General features: G+C 37.8%; 1 long non-coding RNA gene across 1 annotated transcript; it reads left to right on the top strand.

Annotated features, from left to right (window-relative positions):
• Positions 1-10288: 10288 nt before the first annotated feature.
• On the top strand, positions 10289-22755 carry LOC120715774. Its single transcript, XR_005691733.1, has 3 exons — positions 10289-10299; positions 12553-12555; positions 22560-22755. It is a non-coding gene; the product is annotated as an uncharacterized LOC120715774 (long non-coding RNA).
• The last annotated feature ends 330 nt before the right edge of the window (positions 22756-23085 follow it).

The following is a 23085-nucleotide window of genomic DNA, read 5'->3' as shown; positions in this document are numbered from 1 at the left end:
GGCCCCTCCCTTGCTGCACTCAGTCCACAGTGTCCTTGTCCTTGAGTGGAGGCTTTGACCGCTTGGTTGCCTCTCCAAGTACTCGGCATGAGGGACAGCTTAAGTAAAAAACAGATCACTTGCTTCTGTTAGCTTCAGCTCTAGTCTTACTCAGGCAAATTTGAACTCCACTGAGAGTTAAAATTTGGAAGTGTGTATCTTTTGAACTTAGGTGCCTGACCAGCAAACACTTCTTTAATATGAGCCAATTAGTCTCTCGGTTTTCATCTGTGAAAGCAGAGCTTCACAATGCTCGTGATGGTTTAGTGGCCACGAGGTCACTTGTGTTGCAAATTACAAACAATAGAGCCTCATCTTGCCAGGGTTACTGCTCGTGTTTTTTTAACCAATGCACTAATTTCAAACTGAAGTTCTTCACAGGCTTCTCAGACAGTACGAATTATGTTGTTGTCGGTGTCAGAGTACAAGTGCACACAAATTAGCAGTCTGCCACTGATTTCTGCTTACACTGAGACACTGACTGAAAATGAAGCATTACAGCAGCGATTCAGGCTTTTAATGCAACAGGGCTGAAAACAGTCAGTGAAATTAAAAATGCAAGGCTCATCATTGTGAAATATCGATAAACTTTAATCGTATAAGCCACTTTAACCAATAGATTTTATAAGTCTTTCATCAGCAGCTGTGGAATGGATATCTCATTTACTTTATAAGCTGTGCCAGTGATTCACTTTTAAGTGAAGGATGCCTTGAAGATGCAGTTGCTTAAAATAAATAAATAAAAATAGGTAAAAACCTGCAGACATTCAGCTTCATGTTTTATCAACTGTCACTCACACTAAATACATTTTCCTGTCCCTGCATGGGTAATTGCTGTTAGTTTTATCTGATGCAAACCATTTGATTGACTTAAATATTGAAATGATGGAGATATGAATTTTTAATGTTTATGGTCATAGGAGAAATCCAGGGGCTTCGGGGAGACTAATGGAAAAGACAGAGGTGGGGAGATTCCATTAATTAAGGTCATTTGGGGTCTGATTGGTTGAGGAGAGGTGTACCGTAGTGGGGGTTTGTGTTTGGGAAAATGACAGATCAAGGTCTGCAGAGATATGAGGCTATCACATACACTCCATCCACCTTCATCTACAAGTAAGTGAGGTGGCAAAATGAGTGATGACACCATTCTGTATTCTGCATGCACAAGCATCTGTTTCAGAGAGCACAAGTCCTGCTCGATTGCCTGTAGACCAACCATGGCTGGAGACCCTTTGAAGCTTCGCATCTCCAACCATCTCTTGAAAGAAGTCAAAAGAAATTTTTGGTGGCACTTAATGATATAGGCTGAAAATTAAAGTGCAATTTCACAACTTTTATCATGAAATTTTCTAAAAGAAAGAAAGAAAGAAAGAAAATTTTAGTTGATGAGTAAATTTTGGGTAGTTTAGAGAAAATAACTTCTGCTCCATGTAATGTTGTAAGTGCACAGTAATTTTAAGAGTGTGCTCTGTGTTGGAGTAGCCTAAGCTTCATGCGCACATTGTTATTACAAATTATTTTGGTGCACATGGTAAAATATACACTGTTCAACGGCATTCATATTTTGGTTTACAAGAAAAAAAAATACTATCAAAAATTGATGGAACCAAGTCTAATTTTTCCTGTTTAGATGAAGACAAAAGCAGGAATAAGGAAGGAAGAGGAAGATTCTTCTCCCTTCAATTTTCTGCTTTTGCAGTAATTTCTTTAAAAAAATTGATGTGAGTTTCCAAATACAGTTATTATTGCATCCTTCTGCAAGATTAGATATAGAGAGTTATTTAAAACAAAGAGCCAAGCATCAAAGTTTGCAGTGTTGCTGTGCTGTATAAGCAGTGCTTTTTACTTGATAAAGAATGTTGACCTTGTGGTTAGAATGGGTCAAAATTGGGAGTTGGTTTAAAAAATACAGATAAGTAGAAAATCATACTACTTCTTCTTCTTCTTCTTCTTTTTTTTTTAGCAAATTCAAATATTATAAATTTAAAAGTACAACAATATTAGGTTGATCATGCATGTTGTCTGAACATGTGGGAAACTACAAACTCTTGAAGGTAAAAGGCAAAGCCAGTTTGCCGACTCTAAAGCAAGAGTGCAACCTTAACATACCTCAAAGGTTTTATTTGTATGGCATTGAGAATGACAATGGATTGGGAAAACTGGTCAGGTAGCTCAGGAGTACGACTCTGGGAGGGAAGAGTCGAGGATTAGTCCATGCCAGAAACTGATTGTTTCTCCCTCCCCCCTCTCTTCTGCCTGCCCCCCACTCTTGCTACAGATCACAATGTCGTCTGTAAACATTACAGTCCATGGAGACTCTTGCCTGACCTCATCTGCCAGCCTGTCACTACTGCAAACAAGGACCTCGGATCGATCCCTGATGTAATCCCACCCTCTCCTTCAACCCATCTGTCTCTCCTACTGCACACCTCACCACTGTCTCGCTGTCCTGCACCACCCTCACATGCTTTTCAGACACTCCTGACTTCACCATGCAGTACCAAAGTTCCTCTCTTGGCTTTCTAAGGATCCATGAAGGCACAGTGAAGTTTTGTTGAGCTTTTCTGTATATTTCCATCAGCACTCTCAAAGCAAGCATCTGCAGTACCATACTGCTACTCACTGCTCATCACCTCTCTTCTGTGTGTGGTTCATAAACTTTATCCCCATGTAGTCACCATAGTTCTACACATCACCCTTGTTGTTGAAAGTTGATACCAGTAAACTTCTTCTCGTTCCTCAGACATTGTCACGGACTGTAGTAGGACTCAGGCGCAGAGCAGAGTGCAAGGAGTGCAATGCAAGGAACAACGTTTACTTACAAAGTCACCAGGTGCAGATATATACAGTGGGGGAATAGCGGGGGCTCATAAAGGAAAGTCCGGGGAGGGAATCACATTCACTCTCGCTACTCTCTTCACAAAGGTTCAAACATCGGGTCGGTCACGGGTCCGGGGAAACTGTGCACAGGAAAAGGTGGGTTACGCTAATGCAGAAATCACAGGGAAAATTCACAGAGCTAGAGATACACAAAGCTGAGGTTCACTAACGTGTCTCGCACAATCATTCATTTCAAGGTCTTTCAAGGTCCCTTTTCAAGCTTTTCCAGCACCCCCACCCCGCCAAAAAAAAGAGAAAAAAAAAGGAATGCATGTTTTAATTCGCATCACCTCAGTAAGACCATGTGAAAATTAAAACAAATCATCCTAGGTGAACTTAAACACCTTTGTTCACCTTTTGTTAAGACATAGAAAAATGCACCACACAAAAATACTGCAAAAGGAAACTGTTGCCTTATATACATAGTGTATAAACTCAAAACGCACATTTCACTTAAAAATTAAGATGTGACAATGTGAACAAATCAACTTGTTAGAGATATTCTTCTCCTGTTGAAAAACAAACAAACAAACAAAAGAAATAAGTCTTCTCATCAGATATTGATGCTTTTTTCCTGTGTGACAAAAAATAGGAGACAGATGTTTGTTTGTTTTTTAAGTTAATTCCCAATAAAACTGTTTTATTGCTAACTACATTGCTGTCTGTATTATTGCTGAAGTCCTAAATGATCACTTTTAAAGTGTTTGTGCTAATAACATCATGTACAGTCAGACTGCAGAACAGCACTGACTGGGAGGCTTTGAACAGATCACATAGTTCAATTCAACATATAAGACTAAGAATGCACAAGCATCTACTTAAAATCTATTGACTTTATCATCTGTGAGATTATTATGTACAATTCCAATGTATTTTGTTCATCTCCCTTAAATAAACATGCAGCCTTAAAGTGTGAAATATTCATATACAAATACACATATAAATGTGTGTACTGCTCCACAGGCCTCAGTGTGAGCTTGAAGACATTTATAATGTTTAAGTAGTTTAATGTGCAGATGCTGACGATAAACACATTTTGAATGAAAGCCGGGGAACTTTGGTAGCACAGAAACAAGTGGCTATTCTTTGTGACCAAAGCCTTTTCCTTTGCCATCTCTCTCTTTGCAGTACACCTAGTTCCTGGTACCCGTCTTTATTCTTCATCTCCCCGACTAGTCCCCATTTTCTTTGCCGACCTCTTCCTTTGAATGCTTCCTCATTCCACAATCAAGTCTCCTTGTCCTCTTTCCTCAGTCCAGAGGATACACCAAACCCCTTCTTGGCAGTTTCCCTGCCACTTTAGCTGTACTTTCCCAGTCATCTTCTCACCTAGATCCCGTTTCAACTCCTTCCTGAACTCTGCGCAGCATTCTTCCTTCTTCAACTTCCACCTTTAATTCTCGCCTCTGCCTTCGTCTCCTTCCTGCAGACTACCATACGATGCTCTCTAGCTACAGCCTTGCAGTCTTGTATCTCTTTCAGTCTGCACCTTCTACACCTGCATGCACCTTTCTCTTATACATCCCCCTATGTTCCTCTCTCTTGCTTATGTGGGTGTTAACCACAGCCATTTCCATATATTGATTTCCATATATTTTTTCCTTAAATCCACAAACATATACCTTATTCTCTCTTTAAGTCCATACCTAACAACCTCACCTCCCTTCCCTTCCCCTACAGTCCATTGAAGCCTACTCCAATCACCACGCTCTCCCCTCTCCGGAATCTTTTTACCACTTCATCCAAATCTTTCTCTTCTAACTGACAACAACCTGTGGGACAAACTCACTGACAACATTCATCATCAGCCCTTCAATTTCAAGCTTCAAACTCACATCCCTGTCTGACGCCGTCTCCATCTCCACAACACTGTTCACATACTCATCCTTCAAAAACATTGCTGTTGTTGTGAGTGTTCAAGATAAAAACAAACAAAAAAAACCCCAAACAAAAACAACTTGTCAAATAAATGAAGCCGTGGTCCAAATTTATTTTCATTTCTTGATGGATTAAGGGATTATTTCATGCTCCTGCTGTTCTTTTTTGTTATAACGCTAATTAGCGAAGATATTTTGTTAAAGCAGTTATTTGTCAAGAAATCCACACAGCCGTGTCTGTTTAAAGTTTTTTCTTTTAATTAAAGGTAACTGAAAACAAACCATCTTGCTTCCACTGTAAAACAATATTGGCTTGTGCTCTGTAATGTCACCTTACAAAGGAGGAAAAGGAGAACAGCATTTGTCTTTTTTATATAAGAGTGCAGTTGAACAGTGGATATTCTGCCACGCACACCAAAATAATGTGTAATTACAACATGAAATGGGAGGTGATACAGCCTTTGCCCCTAAAATCACTATAATTACAAAGTGAGATGGGGAAACATTGTGCATTCTTCTAAAATAGCCTGAGGTTGCTCACTACTTAAAATTACTTACAATATAATTAGTGTCTTTGCTCATTTTAAAAGTCTGAAGTTACTGACTACTTGAAAATAACCTTATCTTTCTTTTAAAACCTCCAGTTATTTCCCAACCCTGACACCCCGATGTGCTGTATTTTTGAACCTAAGAAAGAAATGGTGTCAGGAAATATTAAGAAATAGTATTTTATTCTAGAATTTATCATTTTAGAAATGTATAGAAATGTTTTGCTTATTCCTGGTTATATGGTTTGCACTTCTTTTATATATCTGCTCTTGACATTGTTAGGTGTCTCTCTCTTTTTTTTTTTTTACAGAAAATGTACAACCATGAAGTTTCTAAAAAAGATTTCATTCATTGGACAATAGAATTATACATAAAATATGACTCAGTGAGAATATCACATTTTCACATTCAGTTGAAAGGACATTGCATAACTGTACTGTTTGGAGTGTGATTAAAGCAATTACCAAGTTACATTTCAAATCTTTTTAATACCTTGCAAAATGTCATTTAAATCCTGATGGTATGATGCAAAAACTACAGTCTGCAGTTATTTTTTATTATGCCTTTTCAGTTCCTGACATCCCTCCCACTCTCTCCAAGGGAGTTTTGGCCTCTGCTCACTGATAAGGCAGGTTGTCAGTTAATGCTGTACGCCTGCGCCTTTGCCAGGTAACGTTCAGTTTTTGGTTAGGATAGTTCAGTCAGCTCCGAGTATGGTCAGCCTGAGAAAGACGGCCATCATCAGTGGAGCGCTGATACTCTGATTCGCCATGGCAACAGGTAAATAAAGAGCAGAGCCTTCATTTTGGACTGAGGAATATGAATATATGTCATCATGGACCATGATATTTATCTTAAAATATTAAAAGAAAGAAAATATTTATTATTGTTCAAGTAGAGCCATTCTGTCATCATCAAATACAGGGTAAAAAAAATCAATACTTAAAAAAAGGTTTTTATTGCTACAGTTTTTTATTTTGTTTGTTTCAGTAATTGTTCAGTAAAAATGTAATCTATTTATGTAGAAACATGACTGTTTCACAGAGAATTAAATTATTTGTCATTACTAGACAAATTATTTTTAATGAGATTCACATGCTTAATAATATTTTAAAAAACAAAACAAACAGGGACCTTTTCAAAGTCTTTAACGAATATAAAGTTTTATTAGTAAAAGCAAACATGTCATAACAAATATCTGGGATTTTGTATTTTTTTTAAATGTTTCAATAAAGCTTTTGGGGGATAGGCCATTTGAAATAAGGAAAACAGATTGTGTTGGAAAAAATAACTACAAAGAGATCCAAACTGATCCGGACAGGAATGGGACATGACCAGAGTTGAATTTGATCTGTTTTTATTTAGTTTAGTTTAGTTTTTTTTTTTATTGAATGAATGCCAGGGCAGTAGCTGCACAAGATTCAGACCAGTCCAACATATATGAACCTATTGCTACTGTGCATTGCCTAAACTGCCACAGTTCATTCTCAGTTTCTGTTGCAGTGTGATGATGCAGGTATTTGACACATAGTCAGATGTGGGTAACTAACAGGAGTTATCCTAAAAATATAGACCTTCAGAATCCCAAACAGCATCACCTGACACAACATTATTATCTCTATTTATTACACAAAATTTACATTGTTAGTTAAGTAACATTACTAGCTGCATTTTTGTATAGATTTCAGTGTCTTCTTTTAATTTGTGAAAATAAGAACGAACTAAAACACAAAAGCTGACAGCATGCTGTTACAGTATGCTGCACACTACAGAGACAGACTGGGGCTTTGGTATGCTCTACAGTTTTTATTTCGGCATTTTGTAAAAGTCTTTATAGAAAAATGTAGGGGGAGCAGAAAGTACTGGTTAATGCTCCACTCACTGCAAAAACTAACTCTGCTGTTGCCTTGTGTCTTTTAATGAATAACTCTTCTCAATCATCCCTCCAATGCTCCAAATTGAGTTCCGGCATGTTATTTTAAAGCACACTATTAGTAATAACAAAAAAAAACAACTTTCCAAAAAAAAAGAGATAGCCAAGGAAATATCTCTTCTATCAGGCTTTCTGCTTTCACCACCTAATAGTGACTACTGCAGCCATGCCAGGCCCCAAAATGGCGATTAATATGGGCTTTTTCATATGTAAACTTTGAACCTTTGAACCAGTGAGCCTTCACAGTTTTTCATTTGAATTGTCACTATTCTATATTAGCTTTTGTGTGACAGACATAATGTTTATTAATTCAGAATGTTGGACCATGTTCTGATGAATCTGCAGGCGCAGCTGCTAGTAAGGAGAAATGCTGCATGTCACACAGTACACACATCACTAGCATATAATATCTGTGTGCACTATAGGCAAGTCCAAACAATAACTGAAGGTTACACTACGGGAAAATAAATGTTTTAAATTACTCCAATTGAGGATTCTTCTAAAAACTGGGGTCGACTGGGGCTGATGCACTAAATTAGGGATTCTCCAAGAAGCCATATGTTGGTATAAATATATGCAAATTAGTGTTATAAAATTCTTAAAAAGAGGTCAGAAGGCTGGGAATCATCAAGCAGCTCCTCTATGAACATAACATTGAGTCTAATGCTGCTGTGCTCCCCTGACCCCCGAGCAGGGAGTGCACATGGAAAAAAAATGTATAATTTTGAAGGTCTCCTGGTGCTTTGCACATTCTCGCTGTTTTGATACTTAACAATGACCTTCTGAATGGGCACCACGAGGAAAGAAACTGGTAAGATAGAAAAGAAGGGAAAAGTTATGAGAAAGATGAAAATTACCTGAAGGTGTCCACTTCTTCCGAGAGACATATACAGCTTTGACTGAGAGAAGGCTTTTTTTTTTTCTTTCAAGCTCCAGGCTTGGCAGCATAGAGTATACTGCTCCCATTGTTGTTTCTGCCAGTTCTCTAAAGTTGGAGGTATAACAACATCCACTGGCGAGAATAACACTTTGTTTCATTGGTGCACTTTGGATCTGTGCTGTGAAGAAAAAAAAAACACTGAGAGATGTGGGCAACACCTCAGCGTGAAAATGTCAAAGGTGGTCTAAGTGGAAAAAAGTAGGAAAATCAAAAAACACAAAGTAAAAAGAAATCAGCGTTTTTACGTAATGTACAGTCCAGCGGGTAAGCATTTGGACAGTTACACAGTTTTTGTTCTCCAGGCTCTGAGTTTCAGAAAATTCAGTTTAAAATAAAATGTAAGCTGCTCAAGGAACATTTAGCAGATGAACATCCATTACTGCAAATGCTTTGCAAACTGTTGCATAAAAGTTTACTGTAAATTTATATTACAATACTATCTATCTATTCTTTAAATGAAAGTATAGGAATTGTGGTAATGAACAGTATGGATTCAGCTTCATGCTGGAAGCAGTTATTATGAACATTGGCTATGTTTGAAAATTGTTTGAAAATTATTCCTTATCAATGACAGCCAAATCGGTAAGGTAACACCTTCTAAGTAAGTAAAACTGCAATTTGAGTATAATCTAAAGGACAGTGAGTATGTTAAGATCCAGCAATAAAAATAAATATAAAGTTTAAAAAGGGCACAAAAATTAGGCAATGGTATTAGGGGGAGGTAATGAGGTGCATATTAGAGATGGACCGATCAGATATTACGTATCGGTCCGATACTGACCTAAATTACTGGATCGGATATTGGAGAGAAATAAAAAATGTAATCCGATCCATTAAATATCAAACAAGCACCTCACAAAACTTGCGACATGGCCTAACTCGGCTCATAACCGAGCAGTATGCACCACGTGATAGAGCAGGCTGTGGCGTGTGAGACTTGTCAGTGGTCTGGTTGAGTATTTGTAGCCTCGCAACCAAACCGGCATTTCATCTCCGAGGAAGTTATCCCAGAGAGAAGTAAAGCAAGTGTGTAAGTTCATCTCTGAATGTTTGTAAAGCGTTCCCGCGTTAAGCTTAACAACCGATATATGGAGCGACTGCCTCTTCTCTCCCCCTCCCTCTCCTGCTGCTACTTCAGTCATGAAACTGCTCAATGATCAGCTGATCGCCTTTTCTGTCGCGAGTCCATCTCTCTTGTTTGTTTATCGCCCACTTCAGGCCAGAAAGAGGAAACCAGCGGCTGAACAACAGCAGCACGTTTAAGCTTGATAAGCTGTTGTTAGAATTTATTTACATTCTACACCAGGATCCTTTTCTACAGCTGACGGCTGGTAACTGTGCAGGGGCGGATCTAGCAAGTTTAGCCAGGGGGGCCGATAGGGCATTAACAGGGAAAAGGGGGCACAAAGACATACTTTTCTTTCTTATTCTCATTTAAAATGTCTAGCGTTTAATAAATAATTATCTGAATCTTACACCCAAAGTTTTAATCTGATGTAAAATGTATAGAAGTCCATTACTGTATATAGTAACTATTAAGTCTAATATACCCTAGTAAGCTATACTACTTTTTCCTTTGGGAAGGTACCATCTCTGCAGTTCTGTTGAAGAAAGATGTTGAATCTTTTTAATTATTCTTGAAAAAGAATTGATTTCTGTGCATTTTTTTTTTCACACTACATCAAATTAAAGTTGATTACGTCGATTAAGCATCATGAGGTGGGGGGTGGTTCCCTTTTTTTTTTGCTGGGAGTTTGCAACCCTATTAGTTAGGTTGCTTAATATTTCTGCTAAGTACTCTGTAAAATACCAGAATAGGGAGGGTGGAGTAGGTTTACGTGTATTAGATTGATCAGTATTGCTCAACTATGAAATATTTTAGGTGCAGTGTATTTTTTGCATACAGGTATAACAGAATAGCTTTAGTGTTTTGTTTTGTTTTTTAAACTTGAGTATGAACTTATACAAAATGCAGCAAGATATTTAAAAAACAGTTTTATTGATTAAAAACACACTATAGATTCATATCGGTATCGGCCGATATCCAAATTTATGATATCGGTATCGGACATAAAAAAGTGGTATCATGCCACCTCTAGTGCATATTTTAAATAATATTTTATTTGGTAGAATAAACCCTGTTTACAAATCATATCAAGGCTACAATGAACATACTTGTAAGCATTCGTGTCACTTTAGCTTTCCTGCAGCACCTCTGCAGTCACATGGTGCTGCTGTAACTTCTTGCTCAGCAGGCATACAGTCATGCCTTCAAGTTTTCTTGGTGTTCCAGATTTCGTTTCAACTTCCATAAATCCCCTAAACTGCCATTTCTTAATGACGGGTTAGTCAGTGGAAATTGCAAGCTGGAAGCTTTGATTTCTTTTTATAGACTTCCTCTGCTTTGCAGGCTTCAATTAGCTTTCATATCCAGTCAGCTGCCGTAAAGAGCCCTTAGTTGCTGAGTATCACCACAAAGTTTGAAGAGTAAAAGCATTCATCAGCTCACGAGTTGTCATCAGTTTAACAATTTCAATGAGCGACTTAATCAACCTCATATTTCATCAAGGCCCAAACAACAAGAACAACAACAACGATAAGAAAAAGAAGACTGATTTTAGTAACATTTTTTAATGAAAAAAATATTATTTTAAGAACTTGTATTTAGTATTTAGTAAGTCAACAAAATGCATAATTTGTACAAACTGTTGTATACAACCTGTACATAGCTGTACATAAAGAAACAAAGTAAATAAAGGCAGCTGATGTTCTGTCTAAGATCAGTTTTTATACACCGTATATAAAGCCTTGATGACTTTATAGACTTGATTCACCTAAACAAATTATCAAATTCTTCATTTTCTGAATCCAAGTGAGAAAAAGAAGGAAAACTTCTACAATACCTAATTTTTTGGAAAATTGCTTTGATGCTATAGAGTTACTAGTCACATGGAAGTGCTTTTTGTGTTACCTAATGTAACAAACATGGCCACCATGACAACATCCAGAGGTTTTTGTGCTGTCATTTGAAATCACTGACTAAAACTTTAAACACATCTAAATGTGGCCATATTTAGATTGTGGGTGGAGTGCTAAGCTCGGTAACACTGACAAGTGTGGTTACCAAGGTGCACCCATATGGAAAAGAAATAGTAAAAACATATATGATTTACTCATGAAAGTGGCCACTTTCTCATTACTTTCATATATTTTTTTTTAGTAAGTATACAAAACATACAAGTTTCATTATATAATTTTTCAAGGGATCTTATATCTGTTTTCACTCTTGTATGCTTTTCATACAAGTTTCATACAAGACAGATAAAAACTTTATAAGATTTATATATATCTTTTCCATATGGGCATGCACAGATACAGTATTAATATTGTGTTAAATTGTATAAGCACTGGCGCACAACTGAAGCACAGTTATTGCAGTTGTATTTCGTAATCAGCTTTTAAAAATGTGATTAAGTTATTGTGTTAAATTAAAGTACATTTGCTGATTTCCACTGAATTTTTGACTGTAAATACTTCATTTTAGCTTAGTTTTTATGAGTTTCACAGTCAGTTTGCAGAATACAGGTATTTTCCAGTCTTAAAAAGTTTAGAAATATTTAAAAATACTAACACAGCACTTTGACTCACATTCATTAGCCGCTTTTGGAGCTAGCCTCAAGTTAACGCAGTTTTTTTTTTTTAACTTTCCATGTTTTTAATGATGAGACTGTTTGTATTTGAATTCAAATAAATGACTTTTACTTTAATGCTAACAGTTTTAAAATGTGTTCTAGTTTTTATTATTATTATTATTTTTAGTGTGAAAAAATCAGGACAACAAGACAAGAAGACATATACAGGACATTCTACGTCCTTCTCAAGTAATCATTTCAAGAACTGCTGCCATTGGCTATTCCACACTGGCTGTTTTAGTATGGAGGTTGCTGCTTGCTCAGTGGTGTATTTCTCATGACATTGGTTGTAACTAGAGGCAATATTAGGCCTTCTAAAAGCAAATCTCACCACAAGCCATAAGATTATTTTCAGTGGGTATGTAGAATATAAATTAAATACAAGAGTAAAACTGATTAAACTTACTTTTCTTAAGAAAAGTTTCTTTCATGGTCTTGGGCTTTTATCTCGTTTTGGTTTTATATTCAGTTAACATAGCAAAGTGTGAGTGTGTCTTTCTGAGGTTTATTGTTTAGATTTTTGTGTCAGCACATTCCTGTTCTGTTATTGTACAGTGAGCTATAGTATGGAGGACGTTCAATATAGCCAGGCTTTCTTTGCAACAAAACCTAAAATCCCAGTCAGAGGTTACAAGTATCAAGACAGTGTTTATCAAATTTGCCTCAAAGCCTCACGTTTTATTTGCATTCACATAAAAAGGGGGATTTCACACATCATTTGACTCTTCTTCTGCATAAAAGGATCCCTGTGAGTGCCACCTACTTCAATCAGATGATGAAAAGATAAATAGTGTTTAAAAAAAATAATAATTCATGATTAAGATAGTTAACTTTAGGTTTTTCCTCACAGATCAGAAGAATACATTTTTTATTTGCGTTAATTATGTTAAAACTGTTGTTTATTTCTTAAGTGATGGCTTCACATTAGGCTGCTGACAGTTCACATCTTATATGTTTGAACATTAAAGATTTTGTCCTGTAGGCAGTTAAAGGAGACGTATGTATGTCATACATACCGCTCTTTAATGTTGTCAATACTGTGCTCTTCTCATGACCATTGTATTATTATTAATCATGGAAACCACTCCATTAACAGGTGCTACTTAAGAGGCTAAATACATTTAGCAATTAGCATTTAACTATAGTAAAACCGTAAGTTTAAAAGAAGAAGGGAATGCCATTTCATTGACACTGAAATAATCCAATCTCAGCTCAAAATGTGTGGAATTATAAGTAGACTCTGGTGTCCTGCCATCTGTAGCATGCCCTACTCTTAATGTGTTAGCATGCTGTTCTGAGAAATATAGGAGTACAAAGCTCAGCCAGCTCAGACTCATAGTAGGAAATTCCAGTAGAAAGTTTGCCAGGAATTAGTAAATGCCAAGTCATGGTTCCTGCACATATACAAGACTGCTTGTGTTATTTTCAGGGTACTACAACTTGTTTTTTGCTTCACTGCTCAGTTTTTTTTTGTCTCGTTTGTTGTTAGACATGCATTTTCATGAATAAAACTGAGTGCATTTAAACTTAATTGTTAAGCATTTCTTTTGCTGTACTGAAGTGGTGTTGTAAATACAGGATACAAGAGCAAAATACAGAGCTGGGCCTGTTTTGAGAGATACTGGCGTTTTAACTGGCACAGTCTGGAAAAGAACAGCATCTTAAAGGTCTTCTTGAGGATTAAACCACATCTGAATTTTTTCGACTAAAAATAATTCCTTAAAATTATTTTGATCCATTTTTGTTTTGTAATTTTGTGGGTATCTGATCATATGTACATTTCTATTCCTGAGCTGGAGAGGAAAAGCCAGTGTTTGGTTTCTAAATCAGGAGGTTCTTGAGCCTCACAGCACATATTAATCCTTGTTGGAAAGGTGTTGTTGTAGCATAATGAGTTATGGTCAACACCAGCAATTATCTTCACTTCACCTGTCCTCTGTTTCACCGTGACACACAATGAACAGAGCAGAGGAAACACACACACACACACACACACACACACACACACACACACAAGCGAGCAGTTTTCAGCCTGGGAGTTTTATATTTGAGGCCAGCCTTTTTTCGTTGGTGAAAATAAGATAAAAGAAGCAACACTTCAGTTCTTACTATCCTCTATTATATTTATTGTTGATGTTTTTTGTCAGTCTCCTCAGCAACACTATCCTCTGTTTGTTACTCAGGAATCTTCTGCTAGGCTGCTGTATCACAGCTTATTGTCTGTGTCACTTTCCTTTTCCCCTTCTCTCAACATCAGACTCATCTGTACTGAATCACATTAGGAAAGTCACAAGGCCACAGGAGCTGCAATTTAATCCTCAAACAGTCAGTTGCCCATCAATGTTAAGTTAAATGTTAAGTTATTATCCATTCATTCGATTCAGTTTGTTATTTTTTATATGTACCACACAAATATATTCATTATTCACATCCTGACCTCCTTGATATATGTTTTCTTCTGGTAACTCTACATCTTACTATAATGATTGTAGTGTAAGTATGTTTGCTCCCTCACTTCTCCTAGATGCATTAACCAATCTGGATGAAACTTTCAATATAAAAAGCCTGTGGTACCAGGATTATTAACATCTATACCTTATATCGTTTGGGATTTTTATAACACTCACTTAGCTGACAATATGTACACATTATGCATACATTGTTTGTTGTGCATACTTTAAAATCTTTGGGGAAACAGGTATGTGTTTTTATACACATATCTATAAATGACTTTTCATTTGGCAGTAATAGTGCCTATCATGGATTATTGTGTCCTATTTAATGAAGGAAAAAACAAAAGGACACAAAATTTATATTTTTTCAGTCATTTGTTTGGTGTTTTTGAGCAGCAATTTTTGCAAATATGTAAAGTGATACAATGAGGATAAAAAGAATAACATGATGAATTAACATGTCTGTGTTTTTATGCAAGTGTCACAGGCCTTTTAAAAAAACACCCACAGGGTGGCATTTGCTAGTTTTCCTAAGCTGAAGTAGTGAGGTGAGGACCAAATGCAGAATGAAGGAGGCAGAATGTTCAGACAGAAATCGATTGTTAAAGGAAACAAAAAAAGTCCAATACAAACAAAGCAAGAAAGATGGAACACGGAACCGAAAACACAAGAACACACGGGAATCCAGAAAGATAAACATCAGGAGCCGAAAGTGAACAGGGCAGCACGAGAGAGAACATGAAAACACAACTTGACAAAGAGGAACACACAGGTGAAGACAAGTAGGGCAAGACTGACAATCACAAAGGAAGGAGAAACAGTAAGGAAACTAGAAGCAGATACACACCAGAAAACAAACCTTCAATGGAAACAGGAAGTGCCCAAAAAACAAATACTGAACACAGAGCAAAGAAGACTCAGAGAACAGAGCAAAAGAACGACCACACTGAGGGAGGAACAGACAGGAAATCATTGAGTCTGAAGATTCAAACACACAAAAATTAAAATTAAAAATAAAGAACAGAATAAAGAACAAAAACTGAAGACCCTAATGAAAAAATACATGATGCAATACCTACATGATGCATGTGCTGCTCTTTTTAGTATAGTGACTATTCCACAGTATGCAGCTGCTGATTGCGAGCACAGCTGCAGCTGCTCTCCCTGCTGTGACGGGGAAGCTGTGGCGGGATTTGTGGTTATTTTTCTGACTTCTCCTTCTGATCTGGATGCAGTTCACTCTATGATACTATGGATATGTTCAGCTGTATTAAGCCTCGTACTTTTGGAAATGATGCCGGTTCTGTGACGATGTGTTGCAAACATACAGTAGCTACAGGGCAATGCTCAGTCAGCAAAAGCATCACAGCAACAACCACTGCATGTAGACAGCGTTATAACCATGAGCAGCAACCATGTCACAGCCATATTTTTAACAACCAAAGCCACCAACACTGACAGCTGTGCCACTCCAGCGTCTGCAGTCGTAATGCCAGATTCTCTTTCTTGGCAGCAGTAAGTGAGACAGGACGTGACGCTTATGTTTTTCATTCGTGAAGTACATCTGCAACACATCACAAATTTAATCAAATTTTCCTTCTTGAAAGAACAGGAGAAACCACAAACAAAGTAATTTGTTTGATTTATTTAAAAAAAAAGACATACACCAAATAACGCTTTTACTTCTTGCATTTTTATTTATGTTTTAAATGCTTTCAACTCTATAAACAGAAGCAGCAATTTTACGTCTATGCTAAATTGATGTTGACAGGTTAAATGAGCTGCTGATGCTGTAGCTGTGTGGCAGTGGTTCTCTCATCGTGAGATATAGTATAAGCAGATGTTATACATTTATCTGATCTTACAGCATTTTTTTTTACTGATGATTGGTTTGTTTTAATTACACTGAAAAACATGTAGCAGCATTAGAATTAAATATAACTACAGTGGAGGAAATAATTATTTAGTCCTGGCTAAATTTGTAAGTTTGCTCACTTACAAATAAATGAACAGTTTATTTTTTTTTTTATGGTAGTTTCATTTTAATTTTAATTTCCATCTCACTGAGTGAAATAAGTATTTGATCCCTTAGCAAACATGTTTAATAGAGGAGAACTCGTTGATGGCTTGCACAGCGGTAAGATGTCTTAAAGTTAGATTTGCACACATCTCAGGAGGGATTTTGGACAACTCCACTTTACAAAAACTCTCTAAATTGGCAACTCCAAGCTTCAGCTCCTCCACAGATTTTCTATAGGACTGAGGTCTGGAGCCTGACTCTATAACCTTAATGTGCTTCTTCTTTACCCACTCCTTTGATGCCAGGGTAGTATGCTTTGGGTGTTGCTGGAAGACACATCCATGACCCATCTTCAGTGCTGTAGTTGAGGGAAGCAGGTTCTTGTCCAAGATTTTACTCTACATCCCACATAGCAAAATTGGTATGGCCCACACAATGTGCTTACACATGGCCCACATACCGCAAAGAATGACGGCCCTTTGGTGGCCCAGATCTGGTTTGCCAGAGGTGGCTCGCACATGGGCCAGCACAAGGCCAGTTGTAGACACACTGTTGGTCCTGTGCTGGCCCATGTGTGGATTACCTCTGGCAAACCTGATCTGGGCCACCAAAGGGCCGTCATTCTTTGCGGTATGTGGGCCATGTGTAAGTTGTATGCAACCACGGGCTGCAAGCCATGTAATAACAACATGTGCCGGAACATAATAGTGCAAAACTGCTTTTCTATGGTCCCAGATTACTCAATGTGCATTATATAACGTGCCAAATTCACCCAATCACAGACTTTCTCTAAACTGAGTGCTTCCTAATTACATTCATACACATTCACACTCTTGACATGCAGACTGGAGGAGCCAGGGATCGAACCTCTAACCTTCCGATCAGTAGGTGACCTGCGCTACCACCTGAGCTACAGCCACCCACTGGCAAAGACAAGTAAACCGTCACCAGGTTTTGGATAAAGTGTGCACACACAAACCTGAAACATTGGCTACCATAGCAGTATAGTATTGCAACATGGCATTTGGGTCTTCTAACTAAAATAGTAAAATAGGAACATAAATAGTGCCATCATTGCCAGACCTGGCGCACACCCTGCCATGACACCAGTCAGTCAGAAGTGACAGCTTGATGCCAGATCCAGGCCAGGCCTGTTTTCTATGAGCCTGGGCCACATAACCCAAACCACAATCGAGCCAGATATGGCATGCCATCACATAGACAGTGCCATCTATGCCAGACCTGGCCCATATCTGGGTGACATACATCTTATCATGCCAGAAGTCAGCCAGCAGTGCCGGCTTGATACCAGATCTGGGCCAGACCTGCTTGCTATGTGGCATAGTCCCCCAATGTGGTGAAGTTGTCCTGTACCGTTGACAGAAAAACAGCCCCAAAGTATAATGTTTCCACCTCCATGCTTGAATGTAGGGATGGTGTTCTTTGGGTCATACTGAGCATTTCGCTTCCTCCAAACATCTGACCACTGAACTTTCTCCCAAGCCTACTCTGAATCATTCAGATGCTCACTGGCAGACTTAAGATTGCCTTCTTGAGGTTTGCAGGTCCTGCAAAATTTCAATTGATTACATCATAGAATGGTGTTCTTTGTGACTGTGGTCCCAAATGCCTTCAGATCATTACCAATCTTTTTCAGTGGTGTTTGGGCTGATCCACTATCCTTTTCATGATTATTCTCACTTCATGAGGCAAGCTCTTGCATGGAGCTCCAGCCCAAGGGTGACTTTACAGCCATTTTATATTTCTTCTGTCTCTGAAATTTGGTACCAGCCACTGTCACCTTCTCACAAAGTGTCTTGTTGTTCTTGTAGCTCATCCCAACAGCAAGATCACTCAAGCTTCAAAGATGTTGTCTCTCACTTCACCTGTGCTTACAGTGTTTATTCCCTGACTTTGTCACATTGGGGTTGCGCTTGTATTTCAGGTGGAAAAAGATCATGTTATTCAAGTTTTTCAGTGTTGTAATTATTAAAATTCTTTTTATTCACTTATTTGTATCTAGATACAATTTACATTTCACGTGCTTCTTTTGTAGTTGCAAACACTTGCAAAATACTGGCAATGCTGAGTCCTGTGAGAGTTGGTGAACCACCGTGTCTTCTTTTCATTCTAATTTGCTTGAGCTCAAGCATGCAGTACTTTCACATGATTCTCATGTGAGTCATAACCAAGCTCAGAAATTCAATCTAAAAAGTGCAGCCAACCCAAAAGTTTCAGATTCACCTTCGAGTCGATAAACTGGACCTCTTGATCATGTCTGTGTTGTCCCAGAAGTTTTGATTAGTAAAATTCCAGTAATTTTTAGGGAGCTACTTATCGCTAATTAGCAGATATGTTTATCTCTTTGATGCACTGGGACTGTTTATAGATGCAGCCTTTTAATCAAGCTAGTGTTACCTGATGACTAAGCACACTCCCCTTTTTCCAAATATTGTTAATTGTTGTGCCGAAAAACACAACAGAGGCTTAAAAAGAAGAAAGTTAGCATTAGGCCTCAAAATGTAGATTTCAGGATCCAACATTGTTACATTGTTTTAGACAGTCTTGATGCATGCTCAATCATCCAGGTAAGTAAATCCCAAAAGGCTGATTCTGTAGCGTTTTCAGTGGGAGAAATGTTTCTTCACTCATCCAGGTGACTTCTTCATGCTCAGCTGACTGCAGGTTTCCCCAACCTTATGGCCACTGATCAATGGTCTTTGATCAGTGGTTGTTAATCAATGGTCATGACAATTTGCATGATAATGATCAAGGAACTGACCGCACGGCCCATTGTTCATTCAGTGGGCTAGTTTCAGTCACTGTGCAAATGTACTGTTTATAAGGTTGGGGAAACCTGCCGTCAGCTGAGACTGAAGAAGTCACTTGTACGAGTGATGAAACGTTTCTCCCACTGAAAACGCTACGTCCTGATGAACACAATCAATCTTTTGGTTTTAGACTAAACATTCACATGTAAACGTGAAGCATATTGCATCTTCACTACTGTTGACATGAGATAAGGGAATGCGATTAAAAAAAACTTGTTGTTAAAAACACCAAAATGGTGCCTGACATGGTTGCATCCACATTTTAGGTTTAGCTATAAATATATATTTATACAGTAGTATATAGATACATATAGTATCATAAATACTGTAGTTGATGGAGCATTCCATATTATTGCTGTTTAGTAGTAATAAAAACATGTATCTTTAGCATCGCATGATTCTAATGAACTATTTGTGTCGTGTCATCAAATTCATTATATCCTTGGCAGAATCAAAAACAAGAAAAAAAATGCTTAAAATATTGAACTAGTTGTTGTTGTTAGTGAAGCAGAGACTCTGGATTGCAAAACAACAATTTGACAGCTGTTTCGTCATGTTCTGCAATGCTTCTCATTGGGACATGCCCTTAGAAGAAAACCCAGTCCCTGTTTACTCTAAGCTTGATGCTTGCACTGTGTTGTTTCCACATATCCCTGACCACCACTGATGATTAATATGCAGATTTCTTTTTTTTTAGATTTATATTTAAAAAAAAAAAAAAAAAAAAATGCAGATTTCAGAATATGTGAATGTTTGTGTTGAATTATTTTGGTACACTGGCATTTAGAGCTTGAGGTAGTGCTCTACTTTCAGCAAATTCCCCCAGATACACATATCTTATACCTCTGTTAGAACTGTTAGTTTTCACAGCGGTGTAACGTGGATATTTGCTCTTGATAACAAGTGAGTCATTCCATCTTTCTATAAATTGCACCTTTTTTTTTTTTTAATTAATGAATGGAAAGCTTTATTTTTCATTGCCTTCTGATGAACCACAAATCTATTCTGGAGAAAGAGTATTGAGATTAATCAGTTTAAATGACGTGTGTAATTAATTGTTTGACCGTCTTTGGAATACTTTCCTCAGGCTTAATAAAAAGAAATGACTGCAGTATGCAAGCATATGCTGAAGACTGCATGCAGAAAACAGCTCGCAGCCATTTACTTAACGTGCTGTATCTTGCCTGTTTTACCCATATGTTCAGTTAAAAGTAAGTTGTGGTTTAAACTGAGGAGCTATATTTGAAATCGTGCAAATCACAACCTTTTTAAGTTGCAGTGTGCCACATTTATCTTATTGCTCGAAAGTTCTATCCCTACAGCTCTTTTAATAAGCAAGTGCCTAAAATCTCAATTTTCTGCTCTGTGTTTAGTAAACGATTTAGTGTCTATTACGGAGAAGTGAACAAGTAAACATGAGAGAGATCTGGGGCACAGCCCTGGTGTCTTGCCTTGCAGTTACTAGTCAACAATAGTCATTTGAGGGATTCACATCCATCCTCGCCCAAGAAGTATTCCCCAAATATAAAATAAATAAAACAAACTGAGCTACTTGTGTTTGAGCAAAATGGATTTACTGTATGTTTGTCCAAACATGAGTAAATCCAAACATCCTAAATGATGTATTAATAGAGTCATGTGACCTGTAGAGCAGAAGCAGCCAGGATACAATATCTGGGACACTATAGTCCTGTGATTATTGCCTCTTCATTGTTGTTTTGTTATGTTATGTCCCCTGTAACAAGGTAAGGAAAGGTGTGGTGAGGAACCTTGTCATCTTCTTTTAAAAACACACAACACAACACACAGTGATTTGAATTATTCATCCCTACTAAGCCCAAAATAAATGCTGGAACATGTTCCAGTCATGTAAAATTAATTTAGTAACACGTGTAATATTTTGTAGTCTCCTGCCAAAGCTTAGTTAACAACTCCTAAAATTAGTTTCATTATTCTTAACAAAGACCAAGACAGTCTATGCAGCGAGATGCAATTACTGAAGAGGAAACATGCACATTTATTGACCAATTTACTCTCTATGTGGAGCTAAACAGCGCGCCCGTGGGCTGCTGACCACCTGTGGTTTATTAGTGATACTTTGTTCTGCACTAAAAAGGCAGCATTAACTAGGGCTGCTCGATTATGGCAAAAATGATAATCACGATTATTTTCACTGAAATTGAGATCTCGATTATTTGACGATATTTATTTAACCCTTTAAGACCTACTATAGAACCAAGTCCGCCAGAGCTTATATTATTTTTTTACAGTGCCATTTGTGGGAGCATTTCAAGTTGCTATACATCAATACAACTGTTATAGCCCATATATAGCCCGAACAGCTGATCGGATCGGTAAAGTGTGTTTCTGGAATATTATGTTTTTGTTCCTGCAAGCGCTTTTTATGCAATTTTTGCAACGCTTTATGTGGAACTAAACTGTGACCTAGGACAAGCTGATGGCATAAGATGCAAGTACAACTCCTCTGGTTTCATATGCAAAAAAAATTATTGCGCTAGCTTACATGGTTGCAGTGCTACCGGGATTTAAAAATAGTTACACAAAACGGAGTGTGCTGCTCTGACCGGCTTTAAAGGGTTAACAATAACAATGTATTGAATAATGACTTTAAAAAATAATATAAAATAGTGTGCAAATACTGATAATAGTGCAAATGTTTGCAATATAAGAAAATAAATGAAAAATGCAAACATCTATGTTTAGTGAACTTAGCAGTGTTGCTCTGTGGTGCAGCTACTACACCGTAGCAAAGTTTACACACTGTGTCTACTTGATCCACGTCTGACTCCGCGAACCATAATGTTTCCACACCACTGAAGTTGGTTTTTTTTACCTCTCTTTTCAGCCAACGGCAGTCACTCTCCTCTCCAAATAACTCCTGCTTAGCTTTCCGAGCTTCCCTCGGTCCTCTTAATTGTTGTGACACGTGTTGGAAATGCCGAGAGGTGCGCTCGATTTGCCACACGGAGCAGCGCGAGAGTAAATCATGAGGGAGGGGCTAATAATCGGCTCAGTCATTTTTAATAATCGTTGAAAGCCCAGATCGTAATCGTGATTAAAATTCGATTAATTGAGCAGCACTAGCATTATCTACTGAAGTCTATAAGTTAATGCATTTTTTAAATGCCATAATTGCTCTACTAAGTGCTTATCCCCTTAACAATCGAATTCACTACAAAGGAAAGTTTGCCCTTTGTGAAAAATTTAATTAATAAATAAAAAGCCTAAAAAATAATTTGTCAAGCTGCTAGCTTACCTTTGACACAGGTATAGTGCACTGATTGAACCAACTTGCATGCCATGCATAGATAGGATAGCTTATAGTAGGGCTGCTCAATTAATCGAATTTTAATCACGATTATGATCTGGGCTTTCAACGATCATTAAAAATGACTGAGCCATTATTAGCACCTCCCTCGTGCGCTACTCTCGCGCTGCTCCGTGTGGCAAATCGAGCGCACCTCTCTGCATTTCGAACACGTGTCACAACAATTAAGAGCAGCGGTCCCCAACCTTTTTGCGCCACGGACCGGTTTATGCCCGACAATATTTTTCATGGACCGGCCTTTAAGGTGTCGCGGATAAATACAACAAAATAAAACTAGTACCGGTACCGAAAAAAATAAAATTTATTCATAACACACGTGAAAAGACCAAGGAAAACCGAGTGAACGATAAAAACGATAACAAAATAACACTGAAAACTGATAAAAACCCTGAAAACTATACATTTCACACCTGAGCCTCAACTCTTGCGGCCCGGTACCAAACGACTCACGGACCGGTACCGGTCCGAGGCCCGGGGACCACTGATTAAGAGGACCCGAGGGAAGCTCAGAAAGCTAAGCAG

Source organism: Simochromis diagramma, unplaced genomic scaffold, assembly GCF_900408965.1.
Source record: "Simochromis diagramma unplaced genomic scaffold, fSimDia1.1 OVJJ01000646.1, whole genome shotgun sequence".
NCBI classification, from domain to species: domain Eukaryota; kingdom Metazoa; phylum Chordata; class Actinopteri; order Cichliformes; family Cichlidae; genus Simochromis; species Simochromis diagramma.
This window is presented reverse-complemented; position numbering and strand designations above follow the sequence as displayed.